The 23909-nt window shown below is 40.0% G+C and overlaps 1 protein-coding gene and 1 non-coding gene across 3 annotated transcripts in view; one reads left to right on the forward strand and one right to left on the reverse strand.

Annotated features, from left to right (window-relative positions):
• The window catches only part of NCOA7 (nuclear receptor coactivator 7), a 187613-nt gene extending 174558 nt beyond the window's left edge, over positions 1-13055 (reverse strand). Inside the window, exon 1 of one of the 2 annotated variants that reach the window (XM_036767325.1) lies at positions 12246-13055. The gene's annotated coding sequence lies outside the window, so the exon portion shown is untranslated. The remainder of the gene's footprint in view (positions 1-12245) is intronic. The other variant, XM_036767324.1, reaches the window with a different exon arrangement.
• A 10255-nt stretch (positions 13056-23310) lies between these two features.
• Positions 23311-23382, forward strand: TRNAE-CUC. The gene has a single exon. It is a non-coding gene; the product is annotated as a tRNA-Glu (tRNA).
• Positions 23383-23909: the final 527 nt, after the last annotated feature.

Raw genomic sequence — 23909 nt, forward strand, 5'->3', positions numbered from 1 at the left:
TGGCTCCCCTGGGTCCCTGGGCTTACTTCTTCTACCTTCTGGGATATGGTCATCTGAGGTAGGAGACCTTGTGCAGACCTCTGAGGTTCAGAATATTCAGGGCCTTCTTTGGAGTCTTTGGACAGAGTGTTACGGGCTTCTAAGCCCCTAGGCCTGGCATGTCCAGTTCTAAAAGCTTCTGAGCCGCTCTGGTCACTGATGCATTTTCTCCTAGTTTCCCATGCAGAGGTGGAATCTCCGCTCTTGCTGCCTCCAGACAGAAATCTGCAGGCTCATTTGCCTATGTCTATGCTGGCTTTGCTAGAAGCACCCTTTCCTATTGCTTGTGGGCTTCTAAGTACTTCTTTGAACAGTTCTGAGATAGAAGAAATTGCTCACTGTAGTTTCTCACTGAATTGCTTGATCCATTATGAATTTCAAGTTTTTGCTGGAATATGTCTATGTGGACAGCCATTTTCATCTTAAGCCCATCTTCTTTTTCCATATTTCTACCCAGATCGGCAAAAGTCAGCAGCCAGTGGGATCTTGGGGGTTGGAAGGGGCACCTTAAAATCCTGGATAATGTTTTCTTGGGGTGGACAAAGTTGTCTTATATAGGGTGATGAAGATGGAGTTCCAAATTTCCTACACAGAAACACTTTTTAAGTGCCAGTATAACACCAGATCCAAAGAATGACAAGATTCACAGTAAGATAGTATTTTTGTTTCCTGAGAATGAATAGTACTATGATCAACATGTGATTCATCACAGCCAACATATGCACATCTATTCTCTCAGGGTCACAGTCATGGTCATGGCCACGGCAACCAGGGCTCACTCATCAGCAGCAGAGGAAACAGAAATGGCAGCTGTCCCCACCATGTCCTGTTCTCATCCAAGCTGAGAGAGTTTCCTATCCTGGCCAGCAGCACTCAGGTTACTCCCCACCCATCTCCCTCATGGGCTGTAGCCCCGGCTGGGCCCATGTCTCCTCTTATCCAGCCATGTTCGGTGCTCTTCTAATTAATCTCAACACTCTCTCTTGCTTTGTTCCTTTCTCCCAACTCACAAGATTACCATCCTAGTTTTCAGGTCCTTATAACTTCTCACTTGCACTATTTCAGTAGGTTTCTATTTGGCCTTCCTGATATATATGAGATACATATCTCATACGTATGATTATGTATATATGTATGAGTATATAAATGTGTATATATACATACATGTGTCTATCTATCATAGCTATCTTCTAGACACCATCCTTCTTAAGAGCAGCTAAAGTGATATTCCTAAAGCATTTGTCTGATACCATGCCATTCCCCTGTACAATGAATACCAGGTGCTCTGTCTGTATTATCACTAGGATCAAATATCCACTCTCCATCTGGCATTTAAAGCCCATCATAACCTGGTCCCTACTTACCTTTCCAATCTTATTTTATACATTACTCCCCTTCACACAGTTTTTTATGTTCTAGCCAAACTGGATTTCTCCTAATCCTTACATATGACTTTCATGGCTTTACTCATGTCAGAAACTTGCTTTCTGCATCTAATTTCCTTCAAAGTTAACTTAAACATAATAACGCCTTTCCTGATTTCCCCTGTTAATGTGCTCTCTCCACCAAGTTTATTAGGTATATACTTAATATGCATTTACATATGTACACTTTATCTTCCCTCACAGAATGCAAGATTCTTGAGGACATTCTTTGTGGACCTAACATAGTACTTGCAACATAGTAAGCACCTAAATAGATGCTTGCTAATTAACTGATTAATCTCAAGTAAAACCTATGGTGAAACATATGCTTGCCATGCATATATATTTTATAAATGCACAGGACACTGTCACTTAAGATATCCAGTGCAGAATGTAAGTTGGAGAGGGACACTAGAGATAGTAAGGTCCTCCAAATGTTCTTGTTTGCAGATTGCATTGTACTGACTGCACTGATCTAGTCTCAACCAATTTTTCTCTAATATTCTCTTAGCAAAATTTTAAAAATAAAGTATTTGTGAATATGTTTCATCCTCCAGTAGAATGTAAACTCCTTAAGCACAGGAACTATTTTACATTTTGTCTTTGAAACAAACGAAGTGTTAAGTGTCATGCCTTGTACATAGAGGGTATTAAATCATTGTTGAATTAAATTTAATTAAATTAAGGTACATTGTAGAAGCTCCTAAATAAGATCTATAATCAGTTTTAAAAAAGCATTTGGAGAACATTAGGAGAAGAATAGTGACTGGATGTGTGATTTCATGGGTATCAAGAACTCCCAGGTAAAGAAACCAATGCAGGACAGTACCTTCTCTGCAAGACAGAAAGTTGCCCAAGAGAGAGTACTGAAAAATTCAATGACTCACATGGGACCACATTGCCCATGAGTGCTGTGTCTGAGGTGAGACATCAAACTATCCACACAGGAAAAGGCAAGTGGATAATAAATGCTTGCTATCAGCATGATCTAGTGGAAAGAACACTGGCTCTGGAATCAGAGGGCCTGGGTTCAAACCCTGCCTCTGATGCTTATTATCTGTGAACTTGGACAAGTTGCTTAGCCTTTTTAGTCCTCAGTTTCTTTATCTTTAAAATAAGGGGGCAGGATTTGATAACCTCAGGTCCATTCTAAGTTTGTGATCTCATGATATACAATTAGACTTTAGAACTCATCTATCTATGGATAAGAGGCAGCTAGACAGCCCAGTAGATAGTGTGCTGGATCTAGAGTCAGGAACACTTGAATTCAAATTTGGCCTTAGATACTTACTGTGTCCTGGGCAATTCACTTAATCTTTATTAACTTCCATTCAGTAAAAAAGGAAATGGCAAAATGCTCCAATATCTTTGCCAAGAAAACAACATGGACAGTGTGGTTCATGAGATCATTAAGAGTCAGATACAAATGAATGAACTGACTAAACAATCAGTGGATAACTCATCTATATGTTTTGGACAAACACTTCAGATAGACAATAAACTGAGCTCAGAATTGAACAGGAGAAAGAAAATTAGCTAGATTTCATTTGAAAAATTCTTCAATGCTTTTTGTGACTCCAAGCTTCTTGAAACAAAAACTCATCTTTTTAAATAACAGTGTTCTTCTACTGATACTATGTAGTTGTGAATCATGGAAGAACCTCACCTTTGAAGAATCAAAATTGAAGATTACCCAAAGAGCAATAGTGAGGCATATAGAAAATATAAATAGATGGAAAGATATTACCAATGAAGAACTTTGCATGAGAGAGGTATAAAAGATATCAAAGATACGTATGATGAAAAAATGAGGTTGGCTAGTAGATATTATTAAGAAATAGACTGGCACCCATGTTGTTATCAAGAGGCCCAAAGGAAGATCCCTAAAATGTTAAATAGAATCTCTATAGAAGATTTCTGGGAGGAATGAACAAGAGTTGCACAAGATGAGAAGGTGTGGATCAACTGCACTATTGGAGGGAGTGCCCATGTTGATCAGATAGCAGATATATCAAAATACTGAAAAAATAGGAAGACTCCTGAATTTCGAGTCAAAAGGTTTTGATTCATATGCCAGCTCTGATGACAATCAATCAATTTAGGCCTGTTTCCTCGTCATAAAATGAGGGGAGGGGGTTGGAATAAATGATCTGTATGGTCTATTACAATTCTAAAATTCTGTATTATCAATTCATTTTTAGTATGTTCCCTAGTTTACATTTTCTAAAGAAAACTAAGTTAAGACTTCTATGTTTATATTAGTAAAGGTATTTTATCTGGAAGAAAGGCAGAATGATGTAATTGATAAAGTGCTGGTTGCAAGATTAAGAAGACCTAGATTCATGTCCTGCCTCAGACACAGCACACATGGGCTATGTGACCCCATGCAAGTCACTGACCCTTAGGCAACTTTCTAAGACTAGAATTTGCAGAGAAGATACTGACCTGCATTGGTACTAGAAGCTTCCTTACATGGGAGTTGCCTATACCCATGAAATCACATATCCAGTCTCTACTCCTCTCCTAATTTATACTTGAGACTTAATCTTATCTTGAAATAAAATGTAAGCAAAGAAGCCAAAACCAAGCAAAATATTAAGGAAGTGAGATGTGGGCTAGGACAAGGAGGAAGTAAGAAAGACAGTACATGTGAAGAAAAAGGAGAAAAATGAGTAAGAGCTGCTGCTTCAGACAATTTTAAAAAAACCTCTGATAAAAAACAGGTCTGAAATGCAAGAATGCTATGCAAAAGCAAATGTTATTTAAACAATTAAAGCAGTTCCCAGATTAGAACCACAGAAATATGGAAGCGGGGCAGCTAGGTGGTGCAGTGAGTAGAGCACCAGCCCTGGAATCAGGAGGACCTGAGTTCAAATGCGGCCTCAGAGACTTGACATACTTACTAGCTGTGTGACCTTGGGCACGTCACTTAACCCCAATTGCCCTGCCTTCCCCCCTCCAAGAAAAAAAATAAATAGGAAGTTCACAACTTTGAAGTCAGATAGTCCAATCCTAAAATTTTAATGATGAGAATATGAGAGATTAAGTGACTTGTCTAAGATCACAAGCAGAGTGCACCCTGGGAGTCCTTGACTCCCATACCAGTGTTCTATCACATGATACTGACTCTAAGAAATAAAAGCTATTCCTATTTGACTGTGAAAGGTTGTATTCTTATAATCTATTTAAAAAAGAAGAAGCCATCAAGTATAGTATATAACAAGATTGACAGAAATATGTGTGCATATAGTAGCAGAAAATAGATTGATAGTTAGAAAAGTGCTCACGATTTCTCTCTATATTCCACAGTCTGTCTCATTAGCTCTGCTGATCTGGAACTTTCATGGTACACTTATCCAGGGGTGATCAGACTCTGGGAAAAACTGGCTCATGCTATCCAAACTCACAGGAGACTGATTTGTACCAGAAAGCTAATTTAATAATTTACAATAAAACATCTCTTCCCGGTAGGGAAGCATTCTTAGGAAACCAAATTAAGATCAGAAATCTGCTTGGTGAAAACACAGAATGAGAAAAAGAAAAGTGCCTCTAGGGATAAACCTGCCCAAGCCTAACAAATGTTCCTGACCCCTAACAGTACAGGAGATATATCACACAAGTTCCTCTCAAATGCCCCTTTTTCATTACTTGCAGTAAATCTTTCATTTATGATTATTTTAGTATTACAATGTAGTTGCTTCAAGGATAGAATCTCTATCAGGATAAGCTGTCTTAATATCTAATGGCTTCTCAATGTCTCTAATCAAGAAAAATTTGCTTACTCTGACACTTCTGAAGTTGTATTTACATAAAGCTGATAAAGCTTGCTAAAAAAGTGAAAAATTCATTCCCAACAGTTCACATTTTTACAGGTATCATGTAGATTTAAATAACAGGTCATCTAAGTAGAACTGTAAGAGCCCTTAGCATCTGACTTACTCTTTTAAAATGTATGGAATACTGAAGTCCACAAAAAGTCAAGTGACTTATTCAAGGTTGCCCAGTAAGTCTGTGGCAAAACAAAAATCAGGACTCAGATCTCCAACTCATACATTACACCACACTGAATCCAACTTTCTTCACAGAATTTGGTCACATTTGTTTATTCACATGGATGGGATACAACAGAAACCTCCTTTGAGCCAGTTATATAAAATCCCAAACCACCTACTTACACCAATAAAATGAAATTCCAATTAAGGAACAACACGCTCTAGTCTTTTCAAGTTTATGATCTAGAAGGCAGACTAAGTAAAAGCCTTGAATAGCATGACTAAGGAAGGGAGGCAGTCATTTTGCAGAATCATCACACAATTGCTGATTATAACAAAAAAGCTTCCAGTTCTGAGGTGAGACAGGGAATCTTTCCCTCCCCCTCAAGGGAAAAAGAAAAGAATTCTTTAAGCCAAGGGAAAACAGTATATCCAGCCTCAGAAAGAATACAATGATAAAATGCATTAATTAGAGAAACAAAATCAAGATGGTCAAAATTATTATAGTATTTACTCTTTTAAAATTAACAAGCACTTGTTTTCTCTTGCTCTCATCTCGCCCTAAAAAGATGAATAAAGTAAAATAAAATCTTTGTAACAACTATGCATAGTCAACCATAACAAATTCTTACACTGGCTCTGACTGAAAATGTATGTCTCAGGATACTAATAAAGGAGTCCTATTAGTGTAGTGGTATTGATGGAAAAACTGCAACTTTAAATGATTAATACTGCTCCTTTTCTTTATTCATCAAAGTTTCTCTAGCTCCAAAATGGTTCTCACATTCATCCCATCCTCTCTCCACTCACACAGGCATCATCCTAGTTAAGGCCCTCATCACCTCCAGCTTAGACTACTACTTCAATTTATCCTCCACTCAGCTGCTAATTGATTTTCCTAAGATGCAGGTCTAATCATCTCACACAAATCTACTCAAAACCTCTAGTGACACCCTCAAGGTTTAAACAGAAACTCCTGTTTGATATTTAAAGCCCTTTACAACTTGGCCTCTTCCTATCTAAACTTCTTATACTTTACTCAGTACCTCCTACAATACTGGCGAATACTTCTTGCCTTTTAATTGGCTGTCCCCATTGACTGGAATTCACTCCCTCCTCAGCTCCCGCTCTTAGATACCCTGGTTTCTTTCAGGACTCAATTTAAATGTCTCCTGGTTCATCAAGCTCTACCTGGTTACCCATACCTATCTCCCAGCCTCCACCCCAACTGCTAGCCCATTCCTTCCTCAAACTATCTTGGATTCACCTTTTATACAGTCAGGAGATTTGTATGGGTGTACTCTATCTTCCCAAGTGGCCATAAGCTCCTTGAAGGCAGAGACTCTTTCATTTTTGTCACTGTATCAATGTTTTAATGCAGGGCCTGTCACATAGTGAGTACTTAACTAATGCTTGTTCATTGACTGGCTCATTTGCTTCCTCCTTAGTAAAGTGTCTGTGACGTTTTACAAAGACTTATTTGACAACAGTGCTCATAATACCCTTGTGAGTTCAAAATAATACACTGAAAAATAATAAATTTCTCAATCAAGATGATCATCCCTGACCCTAAGAACAAAAGGAAATACAATGGTAAATAGAATATAGTTGTGCCAAAATACCAATGTGCTACAAATATCTGATGAAACTTAAGGACTGATGTAATAATTAGCTTTAAGAGATGCATAAATTATGATTGTGAGAAAATGTAAAGAGTTTATAAGGGTATATGAGGTTCAGCTCTCTCTGCCTTGAAGCTAGGAAGATCTCTGATACTACTGCCTTAGTGACCCAGAGCAAACCACTTAACCTTAGCACTTTAGCCAACTCTCTAAGACCATAACTTTCAAAGGTGCTCACCAGCAATGGTGAAGGGAGTTTCCTAACCTGGGAGTTCCCTACACCAATAAAATCACAGGTCCAGTCCCTAGCCCAATAATTTTTAAGAAGAGCAGAAAAAGTAAATGTGATAAAGGGCTAGTGGGACAGATAGACTGCACAAAAGAAAAAAGGAAGAAAGAGAGGAGAAGGAGGGAAGGAAATGAATGCATAGAGAGATTTTAGTAAAGATTAGTGATGGGATAGACTAGGTTTGAAATTGAGGGAGGATTAGTAGAAGATCATTCTACCTGAATCAGATCAGAGTTGGAGAAGTAGTCAAGTACCAAGTGCTAAATAAACATGAAGAGTTATTAGTCCTCTCATTCCTTTTTAACCTTAGGGAAAGAGCATGAGATTTAAAGTCAGAAGTCCTGAGTTCAAATGCTAGCCTTGCCAGTTACTTCCTATATGACTTTGGGCAAGTCATTTGACCTCTTTGGGCTTCAGTTTCCTCAACTGTAAAATGGACAGGTTGGACTAGATGTCCTCAAAGATCCTTTCCACCTCTAAATCTACAATACTGTGACCTACCCATGCACACAACATACATCTATTAACCAAAAAGATCTTTTTTTGTGTGTATGCCTGATTCTACTAACAAAGACTGAGTTTATACTTGATCAAACAAAATATTTACTTCATTGAAGTTGTGTGGTTTTAAAAATGCTTTATACTAACTTTGGTCAAACAGTGTAAGTGTCTATTTGTAGAATTGTAGTATAATAGTGTAGCTTACCATTATACCTTTTGGCCAGTATAGAGATTATCCAAAGTGGACCCTGGAACAAATGACAATAATAACTCATTTACATAGTGTTTTTTCCTTATGATAACCCTTCGTGGTAAGAAGTACAAATATGATCATCTTTTTATAGATGAAGAAACTGAGAATCTGAGCTTGCCTATGTATGGTCAAACAGCTTGTGGCTGAGGCTGGACTTGAAGTGAAGTCTCCAGGCTCCAAGTCCAGTGCTTTTTCTACTATGTAGATCAACAACAATAACAAAAATTTTATATTAGTTATACTGAGAAGTATTTGCACTTCCAGCTGAAGTCTGGATTTATCATACTCTAATTGTAGTCATTCATTGTTTTAAAGAAAGCTCATGAAGGTCAAAGTATATTAGTTGTAAGGTATTTTGTAATGGGTATTACCTCTCTCCATTAAAAAAAATTAGAACACTGTTCATAAAGATTAATGAAGGGTATATGCTATCTTTACCAAATGTAATTATGTAATAACGGACTTAATTTCAATTTTCCGAATTTGTAAAGTTGCTCTAATTATAAAATAGCCAGAACATACTGACTAATTTTGCTTCAGATACTTTGAGGGCTCTATGAAACCAGAGGTGTGAATATTCTCTCCAAATGAGCAGCTCACAATCGTCTATGCCTTATCATCCTCTATGATACCTGTTCATGTCCTCCTATAAGTTTTTTACATGGAGTTCACCCAACATTACATCATATTACATGACTATAAATGGTACATGCCATAAATGCTTTCTATGTCCCAGGTATACTTTACAAATATTATCTCATTTGATCCTCACAACATGGGAGGTACCTGCTATTTCTATATTTAAGTTCAGGTATTTCTGACTGCAGGTCCAGCACTCTACCCACTGCTCTACTTAGCTGCCAGGACCTCCATTTCTGGTGATACATTTCTTTCTTATCTAAACCACTCCTAACTGGTAGCTTTAGATATTGTTTAGCAATCTTAGGAAAGTATTAACCTCTAGTTGCTCATGTGACTGAATATATACATTTAAGTGTGCCACCAAATATTTTAAAGCTATATTTTTTTAATATTTTGACTGGAAAGTCTTAGTAAGCATATTTGATGTTATTTTAAGACATTTTCACAATTACGTACAAAGGTTCCAAACAAATGATAATGCAGAATGGTACAGTGAAAAGAGTGCTAGATTTGGAAGCAGAGGCCCCTAGTTCAATTCCTGCCTCTACTATCCCTCTGGGCCACAGTTTTTTCACCTATAAATGAGAAGGTTGGGCTAGCTGTAAGGTTCCTTCAGAATCTAAATCTATGACAGCTGACTAAAGGACTTATTTTTTAAAAGAGTATATTGGATATTAATATAAGTATTTTTGCCTAAAAAGGTCTTAAAACTATGATGGAAATGAAATAAAATGTGTTGCCATAAGACAGAAAATTCTGAAGAAATGTTTATAATCTACTCAATTAAATTCAGTTCAGTATGTATTTACTTAGCATCTGTTATGTGCATAGAAAAATAGTGATTAAAATCAGTATTATCATATATTTTTAGAATCTAGTAGCTCACAGAATCTCAGAGTTTGGAGGAAACTCAGAGACCATCTCACTTAACACATGCCCAAACAAGAACCCCCTCTAAACACATGCCCAAACAAGAACCCCCTCTATAAAATTCCCAACAAATGGTCATCTATCTGGGTTTTACCTGAAGACCTTTAATGAAGGTGGCCCAATTGAGGCAGTTCATTCCATTTTGGGATAGGTCAAAGTTTTTTTTTTTTCTCCTGGTATCAATCTTGGATCTGCCTCTTTCCTACTTCCACCCACAGTTCCTAATTCTACCTTCTGGGCTGGCACATGACAGTCCTTTATCTACTATTCTTGTCAAGTCATCGGTATATTAAATTTCCTCATTTTTTTCAATTGATCTTTATATTAACTTCAGGTCCTTTTACCATCCAAGTTGCCCTCTTTGAGACCCAATTCTAGCCTTAAAATGTCCTTCCTAAAATGTAGCACAAAGAACTAACAATTGAACATGTTGTCTGACCAGAGCAGAATACTGGGAACTACATAGACACTAATCTTAGACATTAAGCCTTCTTGAAATGTAGCCTAAGAGTGCATTAATTTTTTAACTGACACACAATGAGTTTGCAAAACACTAAACCAACTCTCCCCACCCCCAACGGTTAGAGGGTAAATAAAACAAGAACTAGGCATGAAAATTAATCTGAAAGTTAAAAAGGGGGAAATGCAAATAGTAATATGAATATGGAAGAAAGGTAGGTAGTGATAATGGTGGAGAGGAACTGAAATCAACAACACCCCACTGAGCAATCTCAAGAGACATTGGTCATTAGGCAAGGAAGTTGGAAAGAAGCAGAAGCTGTCACACACAACCATGGATGTAAGGGATAAAGAGCAATCCTGGGATTTTAAAGAGTGTAGAAAACAAAGTCTAAGAGACAATGTCTATTGCTATATTGTTTCTGTAGGTGATTTCATAGAAACACAAAATGTACCATCTGGGAGGGACCTTAGAGATCACTTGGTCCAACCCTCTCATTTTACACATGAGGGAACTGGGGTGCCACAGAAGTGAAATGGCTTGCTTAGCTTGGAAACACCTGCTATATTGTGAGCAAACCTATACAAATATAAAACTAGAGTCTGATTGGTATTATACATTTAGATTCAACTAGAATTTCCCAAGAGAACGGGCACTCCCTAGATTTGTTTTGATTTTTGACCACCATTGGGTATAACAGATATCCAGAGATCATTTTGCAACTCAAATACAAAGCAGAGTAAACTCGGCACTCAACTATACAAGTTTTTTTTTTCCTGAAGAAACCTGAATTTTTAAATTTAAAACTTAAATTTTATTCCTTTAAGTAGTTAACGACATTCTAGTTGAAATACGTTTTTACAAACCACCTACAGTAGAAAAACTGCAAGCTTAGACAGACAAGATTAATTTAGATTTAGGGATTTGGGGGAAGATTACACTATAATAAACACAAAAAACTACGAATATATACACCATAGGCTGGAACAAGAAGGCAGAAAATGCCAACTAGTTTTGGAAAATTATTCAAGTTGGAGAGCTATCGGCAAACAAGAGAAAAATTAAGTGAGCTAGTACTGACAATGAGATCAATTTGTACTTTCATCCCAAATTGTGGTCTCTTTGTTGATTATTCTTTAACATCTGACGTTTTCCAGAGAACCAAATCACCTGAAGTTAGCCTCAAATTAAAGACAGAGGTAAGAGGAAAACATTATTTTGTCAACTATTCTGTGTTTTGAACTTGAAAGAGAGCAAAGCAATTTCTCTAGAAGACAAGCAATAAGATCAGGTTGGAAGTTGAGCTAGACACATGATTGCTTACTGCTGGTCCTTCAGTGAAACACTGCAGTACATTCCCACCCCACATCCTGTACCTAGGACAAATCTTAAAATCTTAACATAAATGCCTTTTTCAATAAACAGAGGCCCTGGGGTAGGGGCCATAGAAATATCCACTAACAGTTTGAAATACATTCCAACGCAAGCCGGCCCTTCTCTAACTAGGCCTAAAATGTTCAGATAAAGAAGCAAAAGGCACTAATCTGAGTTCGACCTGTCAGATAAAGAAAAAAGGAAAGACCTGAAGCCATGAAATGCATAAACGCCCACACTCTCCTCATGTGCATCCCTAAAATAAGCTCCTCCATTCTGGCTACCGCCTGGGGCTGGAAAAAGCGAGCAAGAATATTTCCAGAACAAATACACTGAACTCGTAGAACCCACCTGTCTGTCCACCCACCGCCCACCAGCTAAGCCACCTGTCTTGCCCCCGCCCCCTAGCCTAGTTCTTCCCCGGGGGGATTAGAAGGGCAATGCCCTCTCTTCTCTCTCTGAAACATTCTTGAACTTCACATGGCTCTGAAGCCGGCAGTACAGTAGGACCTCTGTCCCTCTCATCCCGCCATTAGGACTCTCCCGGGCACATTCTGGAGAAAACCCGGCGGCTGGGGAGTATCCCCTTCTCCGCTCGGAACCCCACCCCCAACCCCATCCCTCTCCAGCCTCAGCATCAGCAGCATCAGCTGCAGCAGCAGCGGCATCTGCTACATCAGCAGCCGCGACGAGTACGGCTCTCCGGGTTCCTTACTCACCTACAGGGCTGAGAAGCCTATCCCGACGGCCCGGGAGGAGGTGTCCTGGAAGACGCATAGCTGGCCTTGGCCGCGGGAAGAGGAGCTACCGCTGCCGCTGTTGCTGCCGCTGCTGCCGCCGCCGCAGCTGCCCGGAACGGGGGAGCCCATCCTCTCTTTCGCTCTCTCCTGGGGAAGGAGGGGTCGGGGTGAGAGGGGGCGGGGAGGAGGAACGAGCTCCGAGGAAGGGAAGGGGGAGGAGGCAGCGGAGCTGGATGAGTCGCGCGCACCCGGGGCCCCCCGCGTTCGAAGCCGCTGTTGTGGCCGCCGCCGCTGTCCGGGGAGGGACCTAGGGGTCTCCCGGAGCCACACTGCTACGGCTGTGCGCCGCCTAGGCTCCGGGCCGCCGCGGCAGGCTCCCAGCCTCCTGTCGGAGAATCATCGTTGCCAAAGCTGCCAGTCTCGCAGCCCCAGTGGCTCTGCCCGCTACGCCCCCGGCACGCTCCTGACCGCTTCCCAGATGGCCCTCAGTGGAGTCGGTCAGCAGCTAGGGTGACCGCGGCTGCGGCAGCATCCCTGCCCCCGCCCCCGAGAGTTCAGGTCGCTGTCACCTCCCCGCCGCCGCGGCTGACACAGCCACCACCCCTAACCAGGGTCCCCAACCACCACCAGCACTGGCGGGGCCGCGGCTCGATTCGAGAGCACGGAGCGCCAGGGCCCCAGCCCAGGAGACAGCGGCAACCCCACCCCGCACTCGATCAGCGGCGCGCGCCGGCTGCCTTCCCAGGCCCCGGCCCCATTGTGACGCGGCGGGCGCCGGCGCGCGAGCCCGCGGAGGGCCGGGCCGGGCCCCTGCAGCTCTGCTGGAGAGCGCAGGCCCGGCCTGGGCTGGGCCCACCGAGGGGGGAGGTCTGGGGCAGGGGAGTGTGGGGAAACCGTAGGGGGCTGCACTCGGAAGTCTCCACCGGCTTTGAGCAGCCAGTTCTGCGTGGGGCGAAGGGCTTTTAATCTTCCTAAATTTGTAAACAGTCAAGGTCAGATCCAAGCGCCACCGGGTGGCAAACAATTCTTCATTTTAGCTCCAATTCTCTTTACAATGTTGCATCTAGGAAGGAATTTGTCACATTGTCATAATTTACCCACAACCCCAAGCCGAAGCCTGGACTAACGGGGACACATGGACGGACACACGGACACACACGCACGCGCACACACACACACACACACACACACGCAGAGTGTCGTGTCGTGTCCTCCCCCCCCCCCCCCCCCCCCCCCCCCCGTCTCTCCCTCTCTCTCTCTCCTAATTGCTGCCTTCTCTCAGCAGTAGTACAACAGGCTGGCACCCAGTAAGCTCAGACAGTGGAGGCTGGTTAGAGGTTTTGTGTCCCAGCAGAAATTAAACGTAACTCTTGATGGTTTGGATGAGGCATTCCCTTCCTGTTCTTTTGGCAACTTCTGCAAGACTGTTCATCGAAGCCTATAGTAAATTTAGAGCTGGAACTGTTAACCTTCTCTATACCTCATCCATAAAAATGACCCTCCTCCTTATCATCTGTATACATATTCAAATGGATCTTCCTTCACTGCTTCCCTGTTTACTCCTCCCTTGTGTGAGGTATCTCCATGTAATGTTACTTTCACTGATGCAACCTCAGAAATTATCTTGAACTTCCCCTCATTTAATAAATGAAGAATCCAAGGCCCAGAGAGATTAATAAGTGACATGCCTATGGTAATACAGGTAGTGAGCAGCAGAGCTGGGGTTGATATCCACAATGTGGCTCAAAATCCATTCTTTCTATTGTAACCACCGGATTATGCTCCCTTACCTAAGAAAAATCTCAGGGTTCTGCTCTTTAAAGGCTAATTCCATGCCAAAGCTCAACCAGAGGGGAGAAAAAATACAGTTGACAATCTTCTGCTATATTAGAGCCAGTCATCTGGAAAGTGTCCAGAAATGTGATTTTACCAGTGTTGGGTCCTCCTTGTGTTGAATCTTTTTTAAAAAATTTATTTAATATATTTAGTTTTCAGCATTGATTTTCGCAAAAGTTTGAATTACAAATTCCCCCCCCCCGTTTCTACCCACCCCCCACTCCAAGATGGCGTATATTCTGGTTGCCCCATTCCCCAGTCAGCCCGCCCATCTGTCACCCCACTCCCCTCCCATCCCCCTTTCCCTTCTTCTCTTGTAGGGCAAGATAAATTTCTATGCCCCATTGCCTGTGTATCTTATTTCCTAGTTGCATGAAAAAACTTTTGTTGTTGTTGTTGTTGTTTTTGAACGTCTGTTTTTAAAACTTTGAGTTCCTAATTCTCTCCCCTCTTCCCTCCCCACCCACCCTCCCTAAGAAGGCAAGCAATTCAACACAGGCCACATGCGTATCATTATGTAAAACCCTTCCACAATACCCATATTGTGAAAGATTAACTATGTTTTGCTCCTTCCTAACCTATCCCCCTTTAGTGAATTTTCTCCCTTGACCCTGTCCCCTTTCGAAAGTGTTTGTTTTTGATTACCTCCACCCCCATCTGCCCTCCCTTCTATCATCCCCCCTTTTTTATCTTCTTCCTCCTTCTTTCCTGTTAGGTAAGATACCCAGTTGAGTGTGTATGGTATTCCCTCCTCAGGGCTAATCTGATGAGAGCAAGATTTACTCATTCCCTCTCCCCTGCCCCCTCTTCCCTTTCTACAGAACCACTTTTTCTTGCCACTTTTATGCAAGATAATTTACCCCATTCTATCTCTCCCTTTCTCCCTCTCTCAATATATTCCCCTCTTATCCCTTAAATTGATTTTATTTTTTTTGGATATCATCCCTTCATATTCAACTCACCCTGTGCCCTTTGTGTATATATGTAGGTATATATATACCTACATATATACATACATAGACATACACATATGTATATATGTATACACCTATATATACATGCATATTCCTTTCAGCTACTATGATATTGAGGTCTCATGAATCATACACATCATCTTTCTATGTAGGCATGTAAATAAAACAGTTCAACTTTAGTAAGTCCCTTATGACTTCTCTTTCTTGTTTACCTTTTCATGCTTCTCTTGATTCTTGTGTTTGAAAATCAAATTTTCTATTCAGCTCTGGTCTTTTCACTAAGAAAGCTTGAAAGTCCTCTATTTTATTGAAAATCCATATTTTGCCTTGGATTTGTGTTGAATCTTAATCTAGCAATACAACTGACCAATTGTTCTGCAACCTAGAGTCTTAGATAGTCTCCTGGAGGTAATGAGAGGTTAAGCCTATAATTACACAACCAATATGAATCAGAGGCTGAACTTGAACCCAGCTGAAGCCAGCTCTCTGTCCTCTGGTGTTACACTGTTTCTCTTACAATATGCATCTCTCATAATATTTTAAATATTGGATATGTCCCAGCAACTAGCAACTAACTACATGACCAAACTAAGAACATTTATATATTAGATGCATTCACCCATTACCCCATCTCTAAATATGAGATACGCCCCAACAAAATAAAATGTCTATTAAAACAATAAATGTTATTACCTTGTTTTGAATTTTGCTGTAATGATTAAAAAAACCTTCCATTTGGTTTCATGTACCTTTAGTTATTTTACATTCATAGATTTTTTAAATGGGTAAGATCACTAAAGTGAGCATTTTGGGTTTAGCTGTACCAAAGGGAAGTCATTTGAGGATGAAAGAAACTGAGTTGCTACCTGTTAGTATAGGATATACATGTTATGATTTTGAAATTGGGTCAAAGAAAAGATTATGGTCTATGTTGTAATCAAGACAATGTAAGATCATCAGCTAAAACTTGGAAAAATTGTTTTTAAGGAAACTTAGGCATAGTGAAGAATAGCCTAAGAGCTCTAGAAGAGTTCATTTTGGAAGTTTTGTCTTGGCTTGACTTTTGCCAGACTGACTTTTGTGTGATCCTGGGACTTTGTTCATTTTCCATACTTTGCAGAAATGATGCAAGGCTAAATGAAACTTATCTCATTTATGTATTTATCCTTGCATCATCTGTGTAGGGAGGCCATGTGGTACAGTGGGTAGCTCTGGAATTAGAGCTTGTGTTGTTCAGTCCTGTCTGATGTTTCATGATCCCAGACACCATACTGTCCATGGGTTTTTTTCTTGGCCAAGATACTGGAGTGGTTTGCCATTTCCTTCTCCAGGTCATTTTATGGATGAAAAACTGAGGCAAACAGGGTTAAATGACCTGCCCAAGGTCACAAAGTTAGTCAGTGTGTGAGGCCAGATCTGAACTCAGGTATTTCTGATTCCAGGCTCAGGGTTCTACCCACTGAGCCACCTGGCTGCACTTCAGTTCAAATCCTGCCTCTGACGCTTACTACCTATGTGGCCTTGGGCATATCACTTACTGTCTTGTACCTCTGTTTCCCCATTGGTAAAATAAGGCCTCTGTCAGCCATGTCTATGGTTCTAAGTCAGACGGATCTTTTCTCTCACTGTTCCCCAACCATCTCTAGTGCTTCCCCTGTTCCCTACTTTCCACTCTCCAGACAATGTTACTTTTTCTCCTAGAGAGAAATAAAAAAAAAAACCTTCTGATCTGTGGTTTCTTTCACAAATAGACTCAGATATTTTTTAACAAATATGTTCATCATGTACATGAAAACTGTTTTTGGCACTATAGGCCAAATCCCATTAATGGTTCCCTAATTGTTTTCTGTAGATAGATACCAACCTACTCCAATAACTAGTGCCTTTGCACCACCATTTTGGAACCTGTTTTCTTATATATGAGAAGACATATCCTTGCATCATTTCTATGAATGGATGGACCATATATGCTTTGAAACAGGTAATTTATAAATTAAAGGCACTTTAAAAATAGTATCTTAAGAAAATGCTCACAGTTTCCTAAATGTAGACATAAACATTCCTTTCCTAATGATTAGCCCCTCCAAGGGGAAAAATATAGAGGGAAGTTATTAGTCCACAAAATCTACAAAGGATTTGCCATAGAATTCTAGTTCCTAGAGGGAATTATAGTTTAATCTGATCTTAGATTTAGAACTGGAAGGGACCTTAGAAGTCACCTAGGTCAACCACCTAATTTTACAGAGAAAGAAACTGAGGCCCAAAGAAACTGATTTGCTCAAATCACACATGTTCAGGATTTTAACCTAGATCCACTCCAAATACATTAGTCTTTCCAATGTAATGCATCACCCGTGTTAAAATATATTAAAACAAATTGTTATAGTAAAAACAAAGAAAAAAAATCCCAAAACTCTACAACAAAGAGTTCCACATTCAGCTAGTGACTTATTTAGAGCAATAGTCAATGTAATGAAATTCCGGTAAAATAAAATAATTTAAGCATTTCTTTGAAGTTTCTTCATTTACCTATTTTTTAAAAGTGGCAAAGCCTGGTGATTCTTGCTTGCCGAGTTCAAGATTTAGTTTGGAAGACAGGACATAAAACAATTTGGGCACCAGTAATAGAATTTAGCCTATAGTGCCAAATGCAGATTTAATGTGCATAAGGATACATGTTAAAAATATCTGAGTCTGCTCCATTTTTGAAGGAAACAGGACCAGGACACCCCTGGTGAGAAATGCTTTTCATCTTCCTTCGCATGAAAAAGGAGCATTGCCTGGAGGTACTTTAGACAAGGGAGGAGTGAATTAAGGAAACACACCAGTATTGTACTGAGGAAAAGAATCCATTTGATTTTAGAATCAAAAGCTCAGAAGCAACCTAGGCCAACCCACTCATTTTACAAATGAGGAAACTGAGACCCAAAGAGAGTATGCAATTTGTCTAAGGTCACACATTGTAGTATCAGAGTCAGGATTTGCACGTAAATGCTCTGATTCCAGAACCAACACTTGACTATGCATCTTCCTTTACTTAGTCCTTGTTGCTTCAAAGGAAAAAACTAGGACCAATGGTGGAAATAACAGGAATTCATTTTTTAAAAATTTTCTGAAGGAGGACTTTTAGAGTTCTCCAATAATGGAATGGGTTGACTAGAGAACACTAGAAGTATTCAAGCATAGGCTGATTGACCATTTAATACGGATGTCTCAGAGAAAATTTCTCTGCAGTGAATCATAGAATGTTTCTGATGCCCAGAGAAATGAAATACTGTTACTTGCCCAAGACCACAAAACAAGTCATGCCACAACTGGAACTAGGACCAGTTCTGTGGTCAGGGAGATTGGATTAGATCATCTCTAAAATTCTACAATTCTATAACTGCTCTTCAGGGAAATTTTAGTTCAAAATGGTCATTCTATCCTCTTTGCAGCACAGTTTCTCTCTTCACACAAATCTATGTTTAGCCAGAATCATACAGCAGAAACATCTTCAGCTTGCATGTGGTGATCACTATCAGATCTGTCACCAGGTCTGATGAACACATGGCAGTCATTCTCATCTGTGCCAGTACTAAAGGCCAGGTCATTACTAGTTCCCTGCAGAACTGTCTCAGGAAAACAACTTTCATAAGACTTCCATCTTCAGAGCTACAGTAACTAAGATTTCCAGCTGTTTTTTTAAGTGTATAGATTATATATAGCCTTCTACTAGTTTAGACTGGGACAAGCTTCAGAACTTCACTGAATTCTAATGAAAAACCCTTCTTTGATAGTAAGCTGGTAGCTCACAGGAAAAGATAATCACAGAAAGAAATGTGTAGTTTGACGTACAGACAGATGGTAATGACCTAAAATATGGTCAAAGGAGGAGAGCTTTTAAAACAAGATTATGTATTTTAACTCAAAGAGGATAAGTCCTACGTTTTTCATTTTTGCCTTTGTGTCCCTAGTCCCTAGCCCTGCCTGACAATAGTTAGCACTTAAAAATGTTTTTTGAATTGGAATTGCCATATTCATCTCTTCATGGGACTAAAGGAATATGGGCAGACACAGGAACCCTCATACATACTTAACATCCATGGATGGACTTAGGCAGCTTTTGCTTATTATCTAATGAATGTGAAGGCCAGAGTTATTGTTTATCTAAGATATTGTAGTTACTACCATCTTGGCTTCCAAAAAAATGTAACTGGCGCATCAGTAGATGGACCTAAACTTAGGCAGCGTTTTGGAATGAAGCAGAATTGGATGTGGAAAAACAACAACAACCCCCTAATTGAATGATCAGAGGAACATCTCAGAGTGTATTGAGAAAAGAATACTGTAATCTGTAGAAATCTGTTGCTGCGGAGGCTCAGGTAGGCACTCACATATACATTTAAAGTCAGTATAGTCCTATGGGGGGGAATCTGAAACAACTGAAGAAACAAACATATTAGCTTCAAAGCATATCGATTTATTAAGCAATGCATGCCAATTGCGTAACAAATCAGGACCAGACCTCCTCAGCTTGGCACTGGACCCCAATACAGGGGAAGACAGATTTTTATTCATTAAAAGAAAATAATTAACAGGATATAAACTAGGACACAAGATTAAGTAATCTGATATCTAATTGTAAAGATTAGGAGCTTTCTGAGTTGGGAGGGGGAGAACAAACTGGTCCAAATCCCTCAGAAAAAGTTGTCCCATTCCCTGCCAAGTGTCTGTATTCAATCAAAGGAACAAGGAAACATTAACTGATTGACCAGTCATGGCCAGTTTTCAGATAAGACATATGGGTTGCTTGAGGTGTTTAATTGTAAGAAAATTCCTTGAATCAGTCTTTGGATCAGACTGGGTTCCTGGTTTGCATAAGGTAGGTCCTTAGTTAAGGGTCTCTAAGCAACAAGTAGAAGTGGTCCAGCTTCCCAGCCATGGAGTGCATTCAAACAACACAATAAAGTTTTCTCACAATTCCCATAACTGAATAAAGTTTTCTCACAAGATGGAAATTGGACAGTCTCATGAAGAGGTAAATATGGCAACTCCAATTCAACAAACATTTATTGAGTGCCAACTAGGTGTCAGGCAGGCACTGTGTTAAACACTAGGGATACACAGGCAAAAATAAAACAGTCCCTTACCTCAAGAAGCTTACATTCTATTGTGGTCTTAATGTGATTAAAAATCCCATTAATAGGTTTCTGGTGGAGCTAGTTAAGGGAAGCTTGATTAGGAGAAACTTGTCTGTAGGAAGGCCCACACCCTTTTGCTAATTAAGTCACAAGAGGTGTGAAGCCCTCAGGCTCTGAAAAAAGGTATTTATTCTCTGAGGGTAGCCCTGAAGCCAGAGCTCTCAGAACTTCAGGAGGAGAGGACTTCAGGCAACCAGCCACTCAATAGGATTTGTGAGTGAGTGTTTGCGGGAAGGTCCCAGAAGAGGGGAAGTTTAGGGGATGGCTTGGCTCCCTACTGTGATATTGTGTTTTAAGTTCTTTGCTGTTATGATGAAGTGGACTTATGGTTTTGGGATATAATTGCTGCTATGTTGAAATGGAGTTATTGGTTTTGGGATTTGATCCTCTGGCGTCTGGATAAATGTTTTACTTCTGCCTTCTATGTGGAGAGTCTCTTATATTCTGCGATACGGAACTATGCAGACATATTCATGGTCACCCTCGATATTGTGACACTTGCCTTACTGATACATCTATTCTAGTACAAATTGGAAATAAATGAATAGAAGGAGCTAGATCCAAAACTGAGTCACAAGAAGGAGGCAGTGTGGTTCACTCAATCTCTACAATTCCCACAGTTCATATCTCTTTCCTATTCACACCCTAAAATTATTATTATTAAATTCTGGCCTTGACTATTGGTTGTATTATTATTATTATTTAGCATTTTTACATCTGCACACAACCAGTCTGATAGGTAGTTTTAATAGTTCCTGGGTATGCTTTTAACAGTGTTTCTGAACAGCATAATGGCAGAAAATTATTCTGACAGGTACCAGTGTTAAGATCACAGTTATATGATTCTGCAATAACCTCTCAAACTCAAATTTAAATAGTATGACTTATTGGTCATTAATTGGACTTATTAGGAGAGAGAAATTGATGCCAAGTAACGGGCTCACATTGGTGTGTCTTCTAAGGAAAGACATTTACATTATAAATTAAATAAGTGCGTGTTTTTAATTAAAAAAAGTTTTCTACTTATCCTTAGGCTTTCCTTTCTTATTAGATATTGAGAATTTTGCAGACTGAATTTAAAATAGCTGGGAATTATAAATGTGTCTTACTTTGAATTAAGGAATGGTGATAAATCCTTCCAACATACAACGATATTATCGTAGAAACTATTACACCCTTGATGGAAAAAAACTGGGTAAAAGAATAGTAAATTGATTCAAGTGACTAAAAGCAAATAGCTATTCTTTCTTTTTAAATTTTGTTTTAAGGTGCCTGTAAACAAAACCTAATACAGATATTCAAACAATGTAAATATACAATTGCTTTATGCTTTCCTGGCTTTGGAAATGAAAAGAAAGTTGGGTATGCATTCTGTTACATGAGAGGAAAGAGCTCCATCTACTGAATTACCACAACCTTTCTTCTAGTACTCTAATGCTCTTTGGCAAAAGATTGGTGTATGCTCTGCCACTCAAATAGCACACTCTCTCAACTCTCCGGTGGTTCTTTACCTCTTTATTATTTATAAGTGAGTCTCCACTCAAATTATTTGTTTTGCTTCCTTGAACCAGCCGGTTTGATTCAAATCAATTTTAATTAATACCAGTATGTTATGGTCCTTTCGTTATTTTCTCCAAGCAATATTCCAAGTCCAGTCTCTACCTTAATTATTATATTGAATGATATGACCTTAGCACCAAAGGCTGTTGTAACAACATCCTCTTTATATATTCATACTCAGCTTTCCCACCTGCACAATCAGGGGGCCTTTCCTATACTGCTCCCTAAGGAACTGCTTATTTCCGTATGCAAACTTTATTTTTTATTCAGCCGTATCGGTTTTCGTTAAAAAATAAATAAAGGCATGAAAATTCCTCCTGTTGCTTTGTTTTGATAAGGACTGTTTACACAGGCCAAGATATTTTAATGCTGTAGTTGGGGTTTTTTTGCATTAATTCACAGGCAGTTCTCAGCCCAGGATCTGGTATAGTATTCGGAGAACCATGGATAGAACTGAACTCAGACCACTCAGTTTATCAGTCGGTCCATCCACAAACATTTATCAAGTGCAACTATCCTGGATCAAGTCAAATCAAGAAGCATTTAAATGCTTACTAAGTGCCAGGCACTGTGCAAAACACCGGGGCTGGAAATACAATCAGAAAGGCAGTCCTGCCCTCAAGGAGCTTACATTCCAAAGCGGGAAAGGGGTAGGGGACAAAGAAAGTTTAAAAACACAGTCTCGGTCCTCCAGGAGCTCACTTTCTAAAGTGAGAGAATACAATGTTGATAAAAGAAATACATATGTATATATATGTGTGTGTGTGTGTGTGTGTGTGTGTGTATACATATTATAAACAAATCTCTTCCAGCTTGAATCCCAAAGTAATGTTCATTTAAAAACTTTTATTAACTGCAATCCATCTAAGATCTAGAGCAGCTGGAAGAGACTCCAGAGGCCATCGAGTCCTACACCGACCCGACCCGCCGCGCCCCACCCCACCAGCCCCCGCCACTCCCAAGCCCCAATAAACTTGAGACCCAGGAGTGGCCTAAGAGGTTTTCCCAAGGTCTGGCTGGTAATAAATAGCAAAAGTGGGATCTGAACCCCAGCGCGTTCCCTTATAAGACTTTTACAAAACTTTGTCCCTCTTACCGCTTCCGAATTATTAAAAATACTGAACAGAAAACATGGGGGTCGGGGGGTTGGGGAGGGGCGGGGATGAGGGACCAAACTAACCCAAAGCTGCCTGGTCTTTCGGATTATTCATTTTAATTCTTCTCTGGAAACAGGATGTCACTTTCTTATTGACGGATGTTTTTTTTTTTAAATCTGTTTCAAGCTTTTCCACAGAGTGGTTTAAAAAAAAAAAACAACCCAAAGAGAAGAGGGAACTACAACGCAGTCTGGAGAGAGGGGAAGTGTCTGGACCTTGGAAATGGAACTGAAGGGGAAGGGGTGGAACCTTTATTCAGATGTTGATTGGACAAAACTTATTACGTGAAGAGGTTAAAGACACTAATAGGCGTACAGCAAGCGCCTTACCAAGTTCCCTGGTGGTCTAGTGGTTAGGATTCGGCGCTCTCACCGCCGCGGCCCGGGTTCGATTCCCGGTCAGGGAAGTAACTTTTGCTTTCTGAAGCTACCGGTGTTTGTTGTCAATACCTCTGGATATTAACTTCTCACCTAACTTGTTTTGAAACTCTGCCTTTTACTATTCCAAGCATTTTTCCAGGCGCTAAACCTTACTCTCGAGACGTTTACATACTAGCATTGTAGGTTAGTTGTAAAACTCCCGTGCAGGAGTTTTTAACCTTTTTGTGGTGTGCCTTGATCTCCTTTCAGAGTTTGGTGAGGTCTATGAACCCCTTCTCTGTGTCCTGTTTTAAAACGCATAGGTTATAATACATTGCATTACAAAAGTAATCAATTATATTGAAATACTATAATCATAATATTTTGAACGGAATCTGAATTCATGGACCTCAGCATGGACCTCAGCATGGACTCCTGAACGATCCCATCCATCAAATATGCATTAAACACTCTGTGCTTGGCACTTCGCCAGCCTCTGGGGGAGATACCACCTCCTCAAGACGCTTACTTTCTACTGTAGGTGAGTAAATATCTGATTATTCCAGAAAGGAAA

This window comes from Trichosurus vulpecula, chromosome 7 (assembly GCF_011100635.1).
Source record: "Trichosurus vulpecula isolate mTriVul1 chromosome 7, mTriVul1.pri, whole genome shotgun sequence".
NCBI classification, from domain to species: Eukaryota; Metazoa; Chordata; class Mammalia; order Diprotodontia; family Phalangeridae; genus Trichosurus; species Trichosurus vulpecula.